This window comes from Myotis yumanensis, unplaced genomic scaffold (assembly GCF_028538775.1).
Source record: "Myotis yumanensis isolate MYYU_CA2020_CCGP unplaced genomic scaffold, mMyoYum1.0.hap1 SCAF_7, whole genome shotgun sequence".
Lineage (NCBI taxonomy): Eukaryota > Metazoa > Chordata > Mammalia > Chiroptera > Vespertilionidae > Myotis > Myotis yumanensis.
The window spans coordinates 7,174,034-7,191,284 of NW_027223758.1; the positions used below are offsets into that span (position 1 = coordinate 7,174,034).

Here is a 17,251-nt window from a genome sequence, read left to right on the forward strand (position 1 = left end):
GAAGACAGATGTCAAAGCGGGCTGGGTAGCGACACGTGCGCGAGACCACCCACGGGCAGCGCTCAGGCTTGCCCAAGTCCTGGTCACCATGCTGCTTCCCTGGCCTTTGGTAAGAGAACTAACAGGTATAGAGAGTGACACTGGCCACCAGGACAGTCTGACATTGTCCCCCATCACCATTTCACCCAAAAAGAGCCCACGGCCTGCACGATCCTTCCATTCCCCTCTCTCAGGAAGGTTTGCAGACCCCGCCCCCCCCTGAGGCCACAGCTTCAACACTGATCAGCAGAACCTGATCAGCTCTGTCTGAATAACAATCATTACACTCAGGGGCATTACTAGGGACTGAGCACTTTCTATTCACTTCAGGTACAGTATGTTGCTGAATTTCCACCCCAACATTATGAGGAAGGTGGTTTATTATCACAAGTCTATTGACACTCAAAAGGTTGTATTTATTGAACACTTAGTATGGGCTGAGCATAATGCTAAACATCTAACTGACATCCTATCAATCTTTCCTACAATCTTATGAAAGAGGTTCTCTTGTCAGTCCCACTTTCTAATTAAAGAAATTGAGGCTCAAAGGATCTCCTTCCTCCTCCCTCCCCTCCTTTCTCCTCGCCATCACTCTTCAGGCTGGGCTTTATCGAGCCCTCATCTGTGCCAGGCACTGTGTCGGGCATGTGACTGTTACTACCTCCATTAATCCCCCCAACAGCCCTGGGAGGCAGACGCTGCTGTCACCAATGCACAGATGAAGGGACCAGTCTCAGACCCGGCTGGGACCCAGGATCAGGAGATGTGGGGTTCCCAGCAGGCAAGACCAGCACAGTACCCGCTGGACGAGAGCCAACCCAGAGGCGCCTGCGCCTAGCAGCCAGGAGCACCGGCAGAGGTGACAGTGCTTGGGCAGCATCAGGCCTCCAGGAGGCCTCTGTATTAGACTGACTCCTGGAGCCTGCAGCTGGGAAGTCACCCTTGGTCTCTTTATACGGTGCTAAAACCTGTCTCGCAACTTCTCATCTGTGAAATTGGTCCCGAAAAACTGGGTGGTTACAGAGACGCCGGATGCCAAGCAAAGCAGAGAAATAAGCAGAAATAACACGAACTACAATGGCACTTGTTATCTTAATGTGAGGCATTTGAAATCACCTGATGCATTGGGAAACAGTGATTGCCAGGAGTTGCCTGCCTGCCTTCAGCTTAAAGGATGCTGCTAAGACAGAGCTGGGTACAGCCAGATGACCGTACCCCATTTCCCTTTTTCCTACAAACAGTAGCTTGGCTAATACCAGCTCTTTCCAGAGCCTAAAGTCAGCCAGATGTGGGTTTGAACCCCAGCCTCAGCACCCACTTTCTAGCTGTGTGAATTTAGCAGATTATTCAGCATCTGGAAGCTTCGGTTACAAAAGGAGCTCAGGATGATCATGCAGATGCCACAGTTGATGGCACCATTCAGAGCAGGCCGAGCCGGGAAGCCGGGAGGTGGCCGGGGCTGTGTGCTGGCCGTGTCTAGGCTGCGCACGTTGTCTTCCTGCCCACCCCCTTTTGTTGGTAAGAGGCTCCTAGCAGAGTCCACACTTGTTATCCCAAAGGTGGGCATTTCCCATTTCCTACATCTTTCCTCCATTTCTAGAGACTTTGCAAAAGCCCATTATCATATCATCTTAATGAAGACTACAAACTAGAGTTTCAGACTTAAAGAAACACCTAACTGAACTAGGGAGAGGAGGACATTTTTCCTGGAACAGAGAAGTGGGCAGAGGAAACCTGAAAGCTCAGCTTCACGCCTAAGTGAGGCAGAACTTCCTCAGCCTCTAGATATGTATCAAATAATTACGGCTGACTAGTAACTCAGCACCTGGGCTGGGGTGAAATTATCTTTTACTGCATCACCCAGGCTGTTTGATGTTTCACATGTGCCTGGATGTCAAGCCCCAGACAAAAACCTGGCCTGTGCTCCTAGGCAGCTGCTACGGCTGAGCCGAGGACGGTCAGTGTGTTGGAGACTGGAGGTTGCTGCCAACAGGGTGACCATCCTGTGTGGGCAAAGCTGGATGAGTCGACCACCCAACCTACCAAGTGTGCTGGCCCTCTCCCAGACAGACGAAACCACATTTACACAGGGAACAATGCATCCTGCTAAAAAATTACACTCCCCTGGCAGCTAGGGATGGTCATGTGACACGATTCTGACCAATGAGATGGGAGCAGATGTTCCAAACAGGGCTTCCGGGAAGTTCTTTAAAGGGAGCTAATTCAACAAGTAAATAAACACACAATTATAACTTGTGCTACTGGTTGTGAAGAAAAGGATACAAAGGAGGTGGGGAGTGGGGGGCACCCACTTAGGAGAGCAGGGAAGACCCCTCCAGACAACAGCTGAGTGGAGACTGAAGGACAGGGGGTCTGTGGACGGGCTCCAGGCAGAAGGACAGGCACAGGCGAAGGCCTGGAGGCAGGAGAAGCTCTGGGAGTTGAAGACACAGGAGTCCGTGTGGCTGACACTAGTGAGGTGGGTCAGGGAAGCAGGCTCAGGTCCTAGCAAAATCTGAATTTCAGTTCTGCCGCTCAGCAGCTGTGTGACTGTAAGTTAGTTAACACTCTGAGCCTCGACTGTCTCGCTTGTAAAATCAGATAATTATCAGAGTTTTTAGGCAAAAAAAAAAAAAAATGTTAAGCACTTGGCCTGTTGAGGATGGAAGAGGATTGCTTCCCTGTGTGATCATCACTGAATCAATGATGCGGAGGAATACAAGGGCCCGGTCCGAACACAGCCTTACAGAAACAAGAGCAGTTTCTCACGAAGAACATTCTATAAATGTTGAGCTCCTTACTTCAGTGCTGGCAAGGCTCCCCTGCTCCTCCCACCCTGCTCTGCCTGTCATGGAGGCAGCACCTGAACCGGTAATTATAGCTCCGGAGACAAAGGGAGGACATTGTCTAGTTTCTGGAGTATTTCCCCCACCCCCTCATCATTCACCTCCGTGGCAGCAAATGGTGCGTTTTCTAGCCGCCACTAACCGGGCACAGGAAAGGCCAGGATGTCACTGCAATGAAATCTGACATCCTGAAGCCCAGCCCAGCGCTGCCCCCGCTCCACACCCTCTGGTTTCGCAGACACAACAGGGGGCAGTGCAGCTTCTCCGCAGGACCAAGCACTTCCTTCCAGTGTCTGCTGGGCCCGGTGCAGCAGGAACAGTCCCTGAACGGCTTTATAGGCCCACACACTCCCGATCACTCTTTCACAAAGGACTTCATGCGACATCTCCAGAGGCTAGGTTGCTCTCACATCTACAGGCTGGACCTGGCTTTCTGGGGGAGGAGAAACTTCCGAGGAGCCTGATGGAGACCAACCCCACAAGGTCTCCACATGGCCAAATCTTTAATATATATATATATATTTCAGAGAGGGGAGGAGAGGAGGAAGAGATAGTAACATCAATGATGAGAGAGAATCATTGATGGGCACCCCTGCACTCCCCGCACTGGGGATCGAGTCCACAACCCAGGCATGTGCCCTGCCCAGGAGTCAAACACGACTCTGGGTGTATAAGTTAATACTCAACCACTGAGCCATTCCTGTCAGGCCACAAGGGACACTCTTGAAGCACCTAGCTCAGGTGGATCAGGAAGACTGTGCTACTGGGCCCCACTGGACACTGACTACATAAGGCTACTGTACCAAGAATGGGAAACATAGCAGATCTACCTAATACACAGAAATAAATACAGACAGGCAGCCAAAATGGGAAGAAAACATGCCCCAAATAAAATAACAGAAATTCCCAGAAAAGAAACTAAGTAAAATGGAAACCAGCACTCTACCAGATATAGAGTTCAAAACAATGGTTATAAGGATGCTCAAGAAACTTAGAGGTAGAATGAATGAACTCACTGAGAACTTAAACAGAAAAACATCTACACTAATAAAAGAAAAAGATGCAAATTAACCATCACTCTGTCACTCTGCTACACCCACAAGCCACACCCACCAGCCAATCAGGAGCAAGTATGCAAATTAAGCCAACTAAGATGGCGGCAGCCATGGAGCTGGAGCGAGCAGGAGGCTTGGGTTGCCTCCTGGCGATGGAGGAAGCCAAGCTTCCCGCCTGCCCTGGCCAGCCCTCGGTTCCGCTCAAGGCTACAAAGTTTCAATTATAGAAGATAAATAAATCCCAGATACCTGCTTCCAGCCTGCCCGCTGAAAAAAAAGAAAAAGAAAAAGGAAAGGGTGGGAGCTTGAGTCGCTGGGGGGCATGGCCAGCCTGAAAATGGCCATTAGCTCCTCACCCAGGCTGGCCAGGCACCCCAGCGGGGTCCCCTGCCACCCTGAAGGGGCTGTGGGCAGCCTGAAAACGGCCCTCAGCCCCTCACCCAGGCGGACCAGGCACCCCAGCGGGACCCCCACCCTGATCCGGGACACCTTTCAGGGAAAACCAGCTGGCCCCCACCTGTGCACCAGGCCTCTATCCTATATAATAAAAGGGTAATATGCAAATTGACCCTAACAGCAGAAGACTGGGAATGACTGGTCACAATGACACACACTGACCACCAGGGGGCAGATGCTCAATGCAGGAGCTGCCCCCGGTGGTCAGTGCACTCCCACAGGGGGAGCTCTGCTCAGCCACAAGCCAGGCTGATGGCTGCCAGCACAGCAGTGGTGGCGGGAGCCTCTCCCACCTCCTCAGCAGCACTAAGGATGTCCAACTGCAGCTTAGGCCTGCTCCCCACTGGCAAGGATATCCCCCAAGGGCTCCTGGGCTGCCAGAGGGATGTCTGACTGCCAGCTTAGGCCCACTCCCCTAGGGAGTGGGCCTAAGCCAGCAAGTGGACATCCCCCAAGGGGTCCCAGACTGCGAGAGGGCACAGGCCGGGCTGAGGGACCCCCCGAGTATACAAATTTTTGTGCACCAGGCCTCTGGTCTATATATAAAAGCTTAAGCAACTGAACAACTGAATGACCAGTCGACTGGTCACTATGACGTGCACTGACCACCAGGGGGCAGACACTCAATGCAGGAGCTGCCCCCTGGTGGTCAGTGCACTCCCACAGCGGGAGTGCTGCTAAGCTGATTGACCCATCCCTACGGCCCACCAGCCCAGCTGCAGCCACTCACTCCCTCAGTAGTCCTGCAGGTCCAATCTCCAGAACACAGGACATGCACCGAGGGACCGGTGCAGCTGGCATGATCCTAACAGCACCGCCAGCCTCCTGGAAGTCGGTCTCAGGCACTGCGGCCGCTTCCCCTCCCTAGACACTGCAAGGAAGAAATGATATAAAAGCAGCCACCAGGTGACTCCCAACAACTGGTGCAAACATCAGGGGGATGGATCTGGACCCCAGGCCAGCAAGGGTGTCCCACTGCCTGCATGGAGGGCCAATCACGTACCCCCCACAAACTTGCGACAGGCACCAGATACGAGCCTCTCCCAATCAGGATTGACTGGGTACCAGCCCACGGCAGGTGCAGCAGGGCCGGGATGAGCAGAGCAGCAGGCAGGAGCAGCAGGTGGAGTTGGACTGCCAGTTTTGGCCCAACCCCCACAGGCCATGCTGAGGGACCCTACCCGTGTACGAATTAGTGCACCGGGCCTCTAGTGAAAGAATGAAAAGGAACATAGAAACCAAAAATAAGAACCAGACATGAAGAATACAATATCTGCAACAAAGAAACACTAGAAGGAATCAGCAGCAAATCAGATGAAGCAGAGGATCAAGTCAGCAATTTGCAAGACAAAGTAGCAGAAAACACCCAATCAGAGCAGCAAAATAGAAAAAAGAATTTAAAAGATTGAGGATAATTTAAGAGTCCTTTGGGACAACATGAAACATAACAACATTCACATGACAGGAGTACCAAAAGGAGGAGAGAGAGAGCAAGGGATTGAGAACCTATTTGAGTCTACGGCCATACCACCCTGAACGCGCCCGATCTCATCTGATCTCGGAAGCTAAGCAGGGTCGGGCCTGGTTAGTACTTGGATGGGAGAACCTATTTGAAAAAAAGAATGACTGAAAATTCCCCTAACCTGATGAAGAAAAAGGACACACAAGTCCAGGCAGTACAAAGAGTCCCAAAAAAGATGAATCGGGGTGTGAAGAGAGCAGAGTGCCTGAAGAATGGCACCTCTGTGTAGAACACATCCAACAGCAACTTGGGCTTATTCTTCACAGGTGGCAGGATGCTATGACTTTCCTGTGACATTACGCCCTATACATGAAAAAAAAAAAAAAAGATGAATCCAAAAAGGCTACACTAAGACACATCATAATTAAAATGGCAAAGGTTAACAACAAAGAGAGAATCTTAAAAAGCAGCAAGAGAAAGACAGTTAGTTACCTATAAGGGAGCCGCCATAAGACTGTTGGCTGATATCTCAATAGAAACATTTCAGGCCAGAAAGAATTGGCATGAAATATTTAAAGTGATGAAAAGCAAGGACCTACAACCAAGACTACCCAGCAAAGCTATCATTTAAAATTGAAGGAGAAATAAAGAGCTTTCGAGATAAGAAAAAAGCTAAAGGAGTTCATCACTAGAAAACCAATATTACAGGAAATGTTAAAGAGAATTTTTCTTTAAGAAGAAAGAAAGAAAGAAAAGAGGAATGTATAATAAAATGGCAATAAATACATGCCTATCCATGATCACTTTAAATGTAAATGGATTAAATTCTCCAATGAAATGACATAGGGTAGCTGAATGGATTAGAAAAGAAGACTCAGATATATGCTATCTACAAGAGACTCACTTCAGATTGAAAGACACACACAGACTGAAAGTAAAGGAATGGAGAAAAATATTTTATGCAAATGGAAATAAAAAAGGAAGCTGGGATAGCAATATTTATATCAGACAAAATAGATTTTAAAACAAAGGCTATAACAAGAGACAAAGGACACTACATAATGATAAAGGGATCAATCCAACAAGAGGATATAATCCTTGTAAATACTTATGCACCCAGCATAGGAGCACCTACATATATAAAGCAAATATTGATGGACATAAAGGGAGATACAGTCATAGTAGGGGACTTCTTTAATATCCCACTGACATTAATGGATAGATCTTCCAAACAGAAAATCAACAAGAAACAGTGACCTTAAATGACACACTAGACCAGATGGATTTAATTGATATTTTCAGAGCATTTCACCAGAAAGCAGGTGAATATACATTTATTTCAAGTGCACATGGAACATTTTCCACGATAGACCATAGGTCAGGACACAAATCTCAATAAATATAAGAGGACTGAAATCATATCAAGCATCTTCTCTGACCACAATAGTATGAATCCCTGACCTGGAGAAGAATAAGTGATATGATGTCATGGTTCCTGGCACATAGTCGGTGTTCAGTATATTACTGATAATGCTGCCACATCCAGAATGAGCCCCAGAGGTTATGAGTGGGTTTTATCTTCCTTCCGGGCATACAAACAATGTTCATTTGGCATTTATTGGTTGACTCATCAAGTGGTTTTTCACAAGGAATGGAAACCGTAGCTTCTGCCCAGCTAAAACTGAAGGAGAGGCTATAATAAAATGGCAGTTGAAGGGCTACTGGCCCATTTTCTAGTCACCAGCATAGAACAATCAGCCCCTATGGGACCCTGCCAATGATGACAGGACCAAAATTATCTCTTCATTGGGCATGAGGAGGCAGGAGAGGATGCGGTGGGAACAAGCCCTTGGATTCTATGATAATTAGCTCCCTGGCCTTGGGCAAATTATTTCAACTTCTGTGAACCTCAATTTTCTCATCTGTCAAATGGGGATAAATGAGGGTTGCTCAGCCTGCCATGTAACTCAGACAGGTGTATTGGAGATTGCCCCAGAAGGCAGAAGTGGAAGCATTTTGGAAAATGAATATGTTGACAAATATCCCCTACCTACTATCAGTCACCTCTGAGAGAGGCAGAAACCAGGTGGCTGCTACTCTGATCTACTTATTGAACCTACACCCTTGTACTTGTAAGAATCAGACACATCACGGGGCCTCTGCGAGTTGTCCCAGAGCCGAGTACTGTGCCTGGCATTGCTGAACGAATGAAATATAATAACAAGGACTCAGGGCAGGGCAGTGAGAACCACCAGCGCCTTTGAGCCTGATGTTCTGGTTCTGCTCTGGGAGAAACGTAAATCCACAGTGGTTACGGGCTTACTCAGGACGATCCAACTTGATAACGGAGAGCTGTTGCCAGCAGCATCCTGGCACTCACATGGCTTCGGAATCAGAATACTAATAATGATGATAGTATAGTAACAGACAGACTTTAGCCAGGGTATACCAGGTGACCAGCATGCTGTGCAGAACTCGACACGAGTTATCTCCTTTAACCCTCAAACCCCACTGTGAGACAGAAACTATTATCCACACTCTACAGGTAAGGAAACTGAGGCACAGAGAGGCACCTCTACCCATTCTCTGCAATTCCTTCTTCCAGGACCCAGGAGGCCACTCTGGGTCAGGGTGAGACTGAGTCTCAGCTCCCTCACTTGTTAAGACAGGAAATAATAATGCTTCCATGTCAAGGTGGCCCAGCACCACAGCCAAAGCACGGACATGCGAGCTCCTTGCGCTGGGATCAAATCCCAGTACTGCTATTTAGTGCTGTGTGACTTTGGGCACATAGCCTAACCTCTCTGAGCCTCACTTTGCTCCTTTACAGAAATAGGAACAATAATGAGTATGTCCACCCCCTGGGCTACTGTGAGAATGCAGGAAGATACTGCACATCTAACACAGTAGTGTTGTGACTAGGACATAGATGGGGCTGTGCAACCAGCATATAGTGGTGTTGAGAGAAAAAATGTTCACTGTTGTTCCCTCTCACCTTTCCAGGCTTCTCAGCTAAAGGTCTTTCCTGCCGCCCTCTGAGCGGAAGAAATTCCCATCGACCTCTTCTATTCAGGAGGTGTAATAAAATGTGCATGTCAGCTGAGCAAAAGCACACTTTCCCACACACTAAACTCGCTCAGCATCTTCATTATAATTGTTTTAGAAAAAGCTAACAGTCAGATGACTCCAAATACTCAGAATACAGGCTTTTAAAAATTATTTTAAAATTTTAACACATCTATGCTATTCGATGGGCCAGGTAATTTTAATTGTTTGAGAGCAAAACGAAATCTATTGCTTAAGATGCAGTGCCAGGGAACCAGGAGACTTGTCTGGAGTCGCTCTCATTCCAGTGGGAACAGTAAGTGCCTCCTGGGAACCGGTTCTTGTTCCCCCACTCAGCTTTTTTCTAATTAGCACCGAATAACAAAAGTATAACAGTAGCACCTCTTCTCCCAACTTTTCTAACAGCCTGTCAGAGACCGAACAGTGTGAAAAACAGCTCCGTTTATGAGCGACTTTGTCATTTTTTTCTGTTCAGATAAAACGGTTTCACTGCAGGAGAACGAGGCCAGGTGGGTGCCCGGGGGTACAGGTAGGCAGGGAGACATGAGGCGAGGAAGGGGTTCACCTCCAGGATCCGATAAAAAAAATTCCAAGTAGCCACGTGACCTTGAACAGGGCCTCTTCTTCTGATGAAGGTGCTTCCCTCCTCTGGAGTGGTGCCTGTGCCTGGAGCAATATGATGTTCTGATGGGTCAAGCCTGGAGCCAGGGGTGGTCCAGCCCCCTTGTCCTTGACCCCCCGCCCCGCCCCTGAGTGGGGAAGGCCTCTGGGAAGCAGGAGTTGAGCGACAGCACCCTGTGAGTGGCCCTGGAAGGTTTGTCTCCTTGGATCTTCTCCAGGAGAAGGTGGGGACAGACATCATGACCACATTCACACTGAAGAGAGGACTCCAAGAATTTAAATGGTTTCTTTGAGCTAATAGGGCCAAGAATGGAGCCAGCGAGGGACCAGGAGAGCTCCCTCACTCGTTCTCTGCCCCAAGTCGGTGGGTCTCCAGGCGGGGGTGGATGGGCGGTCCAGTGGTGGACACTGCCTTCCAGATAAGGTTGCCATGTTTAGCAAAAGAAAATATAGGATGCCCAGGTGAATTTGAATTTCGGATAAACAAAAAATAATTTTAAGCAAGTTCCAAATAGTGCTTAAGACATACTATAGAAAAAAAGTACTGTATTCACTGTTTATCTAAATTTTTATATGTGAATTCAAATTGAAACAGGTGTCCTATATTGAACCTGGCAACTCTCTCCCCAGGGATATTCAGTAATATCTGGAAACATTTTCCACTGCCATGATTTGGGAGGTGCAGGTGGTTGCTACTGGCATCTAGGGGAGCAGTGGCCAGGAATGCTGCTCAACCTCCTAAAATGCACAGCAAAGAAGTCTCCTGCCCCAGCGTTACCAGTGCTGGGGTGGAGAGCCCTGCCCTAAGGGATAGGCTGCTCTTTATCTCTAGCGTTGAAGATGTAAAGGCAGCGGGCAAACCAGCAACTCGTGAGCAACCTAAGGACTCCCAAGGGCATGTGTGTGAACACGCTGCCCACTATCAGCAATTAACGAGGCAGCAAAGAGGGAGTCAGAGCCGCGGCCATTAGCCTCCTCATGAATGGGACCTTCGGTTTCACTATTTGGGTTGCAATTTGGAAATGCTCAGAGGAAGTTAACGAGAATCTTTGAACTGGGTTTTGGCACCCACCCCCAGGCAGGCGGAGATAACTATGATCTGCTGATCCTCACTGGAGAAGGGAGAACATGAAAAGGAAATAAAAAAGTTGTGCTTTTCTATTTGTTGTCAAAATCTCCAAGAGACGGCTCCGAGATGAATCACCATTTGCTGGGGAACGTGCCCGGCCTCTCCCTCCTGTCTTCACCGCAAGCCCGGTCGTCAAGATGGATGTGCTGGGCCTTGTCCCAGGGCCGTGCGGACAGGGGAGGTGGCAGGTGAGCGTGGTTGGGTCCTCCCTTCCCACCCAACCCGCCTGCCAGCTCTGCTTTAGGGAAGAGCAAGGCAGCCAACCTCTTGGGCTGGGATGGCATCACTCTCTTGAGGGCTGGAGAAATATTTATCACAACTCCAATCAGACCTACCAACTCTGCCCCGCGTTTCACAATGCACAAATGCTGCGTGTTGTAACTTGGCCTGCGACATCAGGGATCACAGTCACAGCATTTCAAACCAAGGGAGCCATCCCTGGGTTGCTAACTGAACTTTTATTAGTTTTAGGTTTTTTGTTTTGTGTTGGGTTGTGTTTGAGGAGGGTGGAGGGACATATTGGTTTTGTGTGTGTGTTGCATGGATGTAGCTTTCGTCTTTGAAGTTTAAGACCAGTTGTAAATTCCTTGAAGTTCGTCCTAGTCCCTTTTATATTAGCATGTTAACAAGCTTTGGAAAACTGACAGAGCCTACAGGAAAGCACAGCTGGGTCGATCCTTCAGCCCAGGTCTAATTCAAACCAGAGCACCGCAGCGCTGCGGCTGGTGTTTACGGATGCAGCCGGGAGAGCCCGCTGCCCGGAGGAGGCCCCCACTGCGGTGCGCGCACTGGACGGAGCCCCAGTTGGGTTTAATTAGGAAAGGAAATGCCACGATGCTCTAAATGACTTCTCTAGAGGAAACCTTTGCACCAGATGAAGTTCAACAGCAAAAATGGGAGGAGGAAAAAAGAAACGGAAAAGAAGAAAACACCTCCCAGAAATGTGTTTAATATGAATTTAGGGCTTTGTCAGTGAGGGCAACCAAGGAAGTCAAGTCCCAGTTCCTGGCATGGGAACCCTGTGACACTCTCCACTGGCTGGAAGGGGACGGCATTGAATACATGCCAAGCCTTCCGCGCACAACAAGGGGCAGACCTCCTGCGAGAGCACACCTACACTCCGCCCAGGAGCCACCCAGGGAGAAAATCAAGGTGTGAAACCTTTTCACACATAGCAAGTCCAAGGAAGACTCCCCATCTGAAGATCACAGTGCTCTGCTGACATGGCAGGGGGACCTTAAGAAAAGTGTGGCCCCACTCACGGTCTGTCTATGTGCACATAGCAGGTCTGATGGCCTTTTAGGAGGACAGAGATGTGTAAAGGTGAAGTAGGGACCTGGCCGGTGTGCTCAGTTGGTTGAGCATCATCCTGTGCACTGAAAGGTTGTTGGTTCAATTCTAGGTCAGGGCACATGCCCAGGTTTTGGACTCAGTCCCTGGCTGGCAGGGGGCATGTAGGAGGCAGCCGATCAATGCTTCACTCCCACATGGATGTTTCTCTCTCTCTAGCTATAAAAAAAAAAAAAAAAAATTTAAGTAGGTACCACGCTACAGAAGTTAAAGGTCAAAATTTAAGCAAGGCTCACCGTGTGGTTATCAGAAGAACTCATTCAACTCTGAAAGAAGCTAAGTCTGCTCAAGTGAGCCAGCCGTTAGACACATGCTTCCCTGTCCAAGGACATCTGGGTTAGATAAAGGAAAGGTCCCTGTCCCCCCACAATGGCCTGTCTGCCCCGCCCCACATTTCTACTTTGCTGCTTCCTGTCCCCCTAACAGGAAGTGATGTCCAGGGCACCTCCCCCTGCATCAGAAAGGGCTTCCAGGCAACATGGCTGATTTTTATTCTGATGAAATTTCAGAAAAATAAATAAGTGAAATGTAAACACTGATGACGAACATATACTTTTCATACTGCCCAACTTCAGCCAACATATGTGTGTTTTCACACACCCTTGGAGTTTTTGATTGTTACCAAAATTCCACGTGCACCTGGTTATGGGACCAAAATACTCCGCCAGAAAGATAAACAACGGCAGTGGAGGCTCGCGCTTATTGGAACCATCTTGTTAACAGGGACCTCGTGTGAGAGGACGCAGAGGGGGACTCACGTTCCCGTGAGCAGCTTCCTTTCCTGGCCTTTGAGAAGTCAGGGCACGTGGTCTAGCTGGGCCCAGTCACGCGGCTCTGGATTAGGCCGCCTTCCCTACGGCGGAGGACCAGTGACCTCACATTTTAAAAGGTGGTGATGACACCACCCACCTCCAAGGATTATTCTGAAGACTAATGAGGGCCCGTGGGGAGTCCTTCCCGGGGCCGGCCTGAAGGGAGTGCCCAGTAAGTGGCAGTGATTGCAAGGCCAGCCACCCAGACAGCTGCACAGTGACAGAGACCAAAGACCCTCGCCAAGATCAGACTCTCTAAAAATAATGCCTTTTTAAAAAAAAATCCTCAAAGGAGGATATTTTCTCCATTGATTTCTAGAGAGAGCAGAAGGGAGGGAGGAGGGGGAGAGAGAGAAACATTGTGAGAGAGATACATGGTTGGCTCCCTCCCGCATGTGCCCCTACCGGGACCAGGGAACCTGCAACCAGATATGTGCCCTTGACTGGGAATGGAACCTAGAACCCTTTGGTCTGTGGGCTGACACTCTAACCACTGAGAAAAACTGCCCAGGGCTAGAGATGATGCCATTTTGGTGTGCCCACAAACCTGGATGGGGTTCTAATTCTTCCATGCCTTTGGCTCTGAATTATGTATCAAGGGAAGTTAATTGGGGGCTATTTATGGGAAATAAAATCAGAGCAGGCTACTTGAACTTCTGTTGCCTTCTCCTGCCCATCAGGGAGTTCTTTTTCACTGTGTGTGTGTGTGTGTGTGTGTGTGTGTGTGTGTGACAGAGAGAGAGAGAGAGAGAGAGAGAGAGATCTTTATTGAACTTTGTATTGTAAAAGTCTTGCATGTGCATAGTAAAAATTTCAAAACATTATAGAAGTATAAAAGATTTCCTCCCATTTCATGTGTTAACCCCAAATTCTCACGATAGCCTCTTATGGGGAAGGGGGGGAGCACCTTTCTGGACTCTGTCCATCCGTACATAAACAGTGGCAATGTCGTTTTACAGATGTGGGATCATTGCTTCGTTCAATCACACATCTTAAACAACTTTCACACCCGTCCATAAATGTCTACCGCATTTTTAACAGACTTTATTTTTTGGAACTTAGATTTATGGAAAAATTGCGAAGAAGTACAGAGTTCCCATATTCCTCACACCCAGTTTCTCCTATTAGAACTTACGTTAGTGTGGTCCATTGGCTATAATTAATGAGCCAACATGGATACGTATTATTAACTAAAGTCATGTCTTATTCAGATTTCCCTCATTTTCCCCTAGGGCCCTTTTCCTGGTCCAGGACCCCATCCGGGGCCCCACATGGCACTAGTCATGTCTCCTGAGGCTCCTCTTGTTTTCGATGGTCCTGGCCATTGGGAGGAGGACTGCTCTGCTCAGGGATTTTATTGAATGTCCCACTGTGACAATTTGATGTTTTCCTCATGATTGGACTGGGGTGACGGTTCTGGGGGATGAAGACCATAGAGATAAAGTGCCCTACTCATGAGATCATATCAGAGTACAGGTGACATCACTGCTGATGTTGATCTTGGTCACCTGGCTCAGGTCTACTTTTAAACAGCTGCAAAGTGTCCCTTTGTTGGGAAGTATAATCATTTTTCTAAACCAACTAATAGTTAATGTACACATGTGTAATATAGACGTATATAATACATCTGTCATATATACATATATGAAGCCGTGCACAGTGCACATCCCAGTAACTACCATCTTTGCTCAGTATTCCAGATGCCTCTATGATGTGATTCCTGGCAGTCGATTTCTCAATTTTGCTGGATCCTGCCCAACGGCCATGGGAAAACAGTGTTCCATTTTCTCCGCCCATGAACAGTGTCAGGTCTCCGCATCTGCCCCAACCACGATCTTCACCGTCTTATTCATCCTGGTCAGTGTCATGAGGGAAACAGACACACTCCATGCTGAGTCCGTGGGCTCTCCTGGAATCTGACTACTTAGCTGATACCCCAAAGTCTAGTGATTTCTTGGAGCCAGTCCCCTGAGACTAGCGGCTTAACGCCAAGTACACCTGGGGAACAACGGCGGAACGTAAGAACCCACATCAAATGGCACGTTTCGCTTAAGACTTCCACAGCAGCGGCTCTCTGTGCCAAGGTCTCCACTTCCTCAGGGAAGACGCTGCGTGTGGACCAGCTGATCTTCCTTCCTCACCCTCCACAGTCTCAGCGCCTCGCCTCTAAAATCAGTTCCCATTGAAAGGTTTCTATCTTTGAAACCCAGGCCTGGCCTTCATGGAGGGAGACCTGGTTTTCCATGTGTGCGGCCTCTGCTCTGTTCCAAAATTTATACAAATCACAGGGAACCGGTCCTCTCAAAATTGAAGATTTGACAACTATTTACATGCTGAACGAGAGCCAAGCTACATCCACTTTTAAATGTTTACATCGGCCCGACAGCTGCTCCAAAGCAAAGGCAGCGCGGGCACCGAGGCCCGAGCCCAGAGCCGGCCAGCCCATGCCGCCGTGGGCAAACAAAACTCAATTCTCTGCCGCCCGGGCCAGGCCTCCATCATCGCTCTCCTGGATTACGCCTCGGGCTACAACATCACCCACCACCCTCTTCCCTGTGCTCCCTTCCTTTACAGCCCTTCCTGAATCAGGTGTATTATACTGACTGTGGTCTGTGTCCCTACCAGAGTGTAAGCTCTGTGAGGACAGGGACTTTGTTTTGTTCACCTGTGTATCCCCGGTGCCTTGAATGGTGCCTGGCACATACGAGGTGCTCAATAGGCACATGCCCTTCTCCAATCCATTCCCCACACTACAGCCAGGTCTTCATTCCAACACGCAGGCCTGACTCAAGGCTCTCCCACTCAGCTCAAACACTGCGGGTGCCTCCCCGCTGCTCTGGGTGAATTCCAGCTCCTGGGCATGTCTGTGGGTCCTGTGATACTTGACCCTTGCTACGTCATCACTCCTCCTTCGCATGCTCCAAACACAGGGTGTGTCTCTGGTTCGTTTTAGATGAAAGGCCCTCTTGCTTCTGGACCTCAGCACTGTGTCCTTGCCGGGACCCAACTTCTGCATGGGCCAGCCCAGCCCCATCCTGCAGAGGCAGCACGGTCACACCTTCTCCATACAGCCCTCCCTCTGCCCCCCTTCTGTATCTCCCAATGGGCCTCTCTCACCCCTGGCCCCTTGGCCCTCTCCAAGTAATCAGGGTCAACAGTGGGGGATGGGGACGGGGAGGAGCAGGGACCAGGGGGATGTTTCTCTGGGACAATTCTGAGGTACATGAGCGGCCCTAAAACATGGAGATTGGGAGTTAGAACTTTGGAGCTAGAACTGGGCTCGGCTAATACAAACCAAGGCACTTTTTAAAAGTTCTCTAGGCCTGTCTTTCCTCATCTGCAACGTGCAATAATGATCTCTTTCTTGGAGGATTATAAAGATTAAGTAGTTTTGGTGTGTGTGTTTTTCAGGTATTTATTTCAAAACATCCAATCCATATCGTGGGCATCTTGCAGGACTCATTAAAAGCTGGACCCGCATCTTGGCTCTGAGCTAAGTAGCTGTTATTTTTTGGCCGCCAACACCCATTCCCCCATTCTCCGTATTTTGGTAACAGACCCCACCCCCATGACACATGACTAAGGCGAGACCTTTCAGAGTGGCTTATTTCGTGGGTTCAGTATTGGTTCAGAGATGTGCATGTGATCCAAGCAGAGCCAATCAGAGTCCTTCCCTGGGAAATGGACACTGGAGCCTGAAAGAGGGGAGCTCTGTTTCCAGTCCTGTGACACGGGGACCTGGCTGCTGGGGAGTCTTCCCAACAGGCAGCAGAGGCATCTGTAGAGGCAGCTGGGAAGGAAGATGGAGGCAGAGGCATAACATCATCTCAACTCCAGTTCGTTCCTTTCTCACCTGTTCTTCCCTTTCTTTGAGCTCCACCCCTGAGCCAACATAGCTATCCCTTCGGTAAAGCAAGCTTTTATTAAGTTCATGGCATGCATGACTGAGAAAGTCCCAAACCCGTATCATTTCAAGCAAGCTGCTCTGAGACTCAGTGTTCTCATCCTTAAAATGGGTAATAATTCTAAGTTCTAAAGGTGACTCTGTAAAGGTTCCTAGATAGGAGCTGGGACATGGGTTTATTTAAAATCGGTATTAATTTGTTATTTTTATAAGATCTTAAAAGCCCACATGTGACTTCACAGATTTGTTTTGTTGCATTAGGGGGGTAGACAGTAATGTTTTTCTTCCTCATGAACAATTTAATGGCACCGGGACACTTTGGAAAACTCAATGTTATAGCTTCCACTGGAACCTGGGTTGTTTCTTTGCTCTGGGCTCCAAATTGCCTTCCCCTGTAAATTCTAAAGACAACGCCCTCGTGGCTACCATCTGATGGTGAATAATTTACTGAAAGTCGGGCAGGTTGGGGGCCCTCAGCTAGCTCCAGCCATACTCATATCCCAACTCTCTG

The 17,251-nt window shown here is 48.7% G+C and overlaps 1 non-coding gene across 1 annotated transcript; it reads left to right on the forward strand.

The window, feature by feature from the left end:
• The first annotated feature begins 6,100 nt into the window (after nt 1-6,100).
• Nucleotides 6,101-6,229, forward strand: LOC139014795 (small nucleolar RNA SNORA11). Its single transcript, XR_011472341.1, has one exon. It is a non-coding gene; the product is annotated as a small nucleolar RNA SNORA11 (small nucleolar RNA).
• The last annotated feature ends 11,022 nt before the right edge of the window (nt 6,230-17,251 follow it).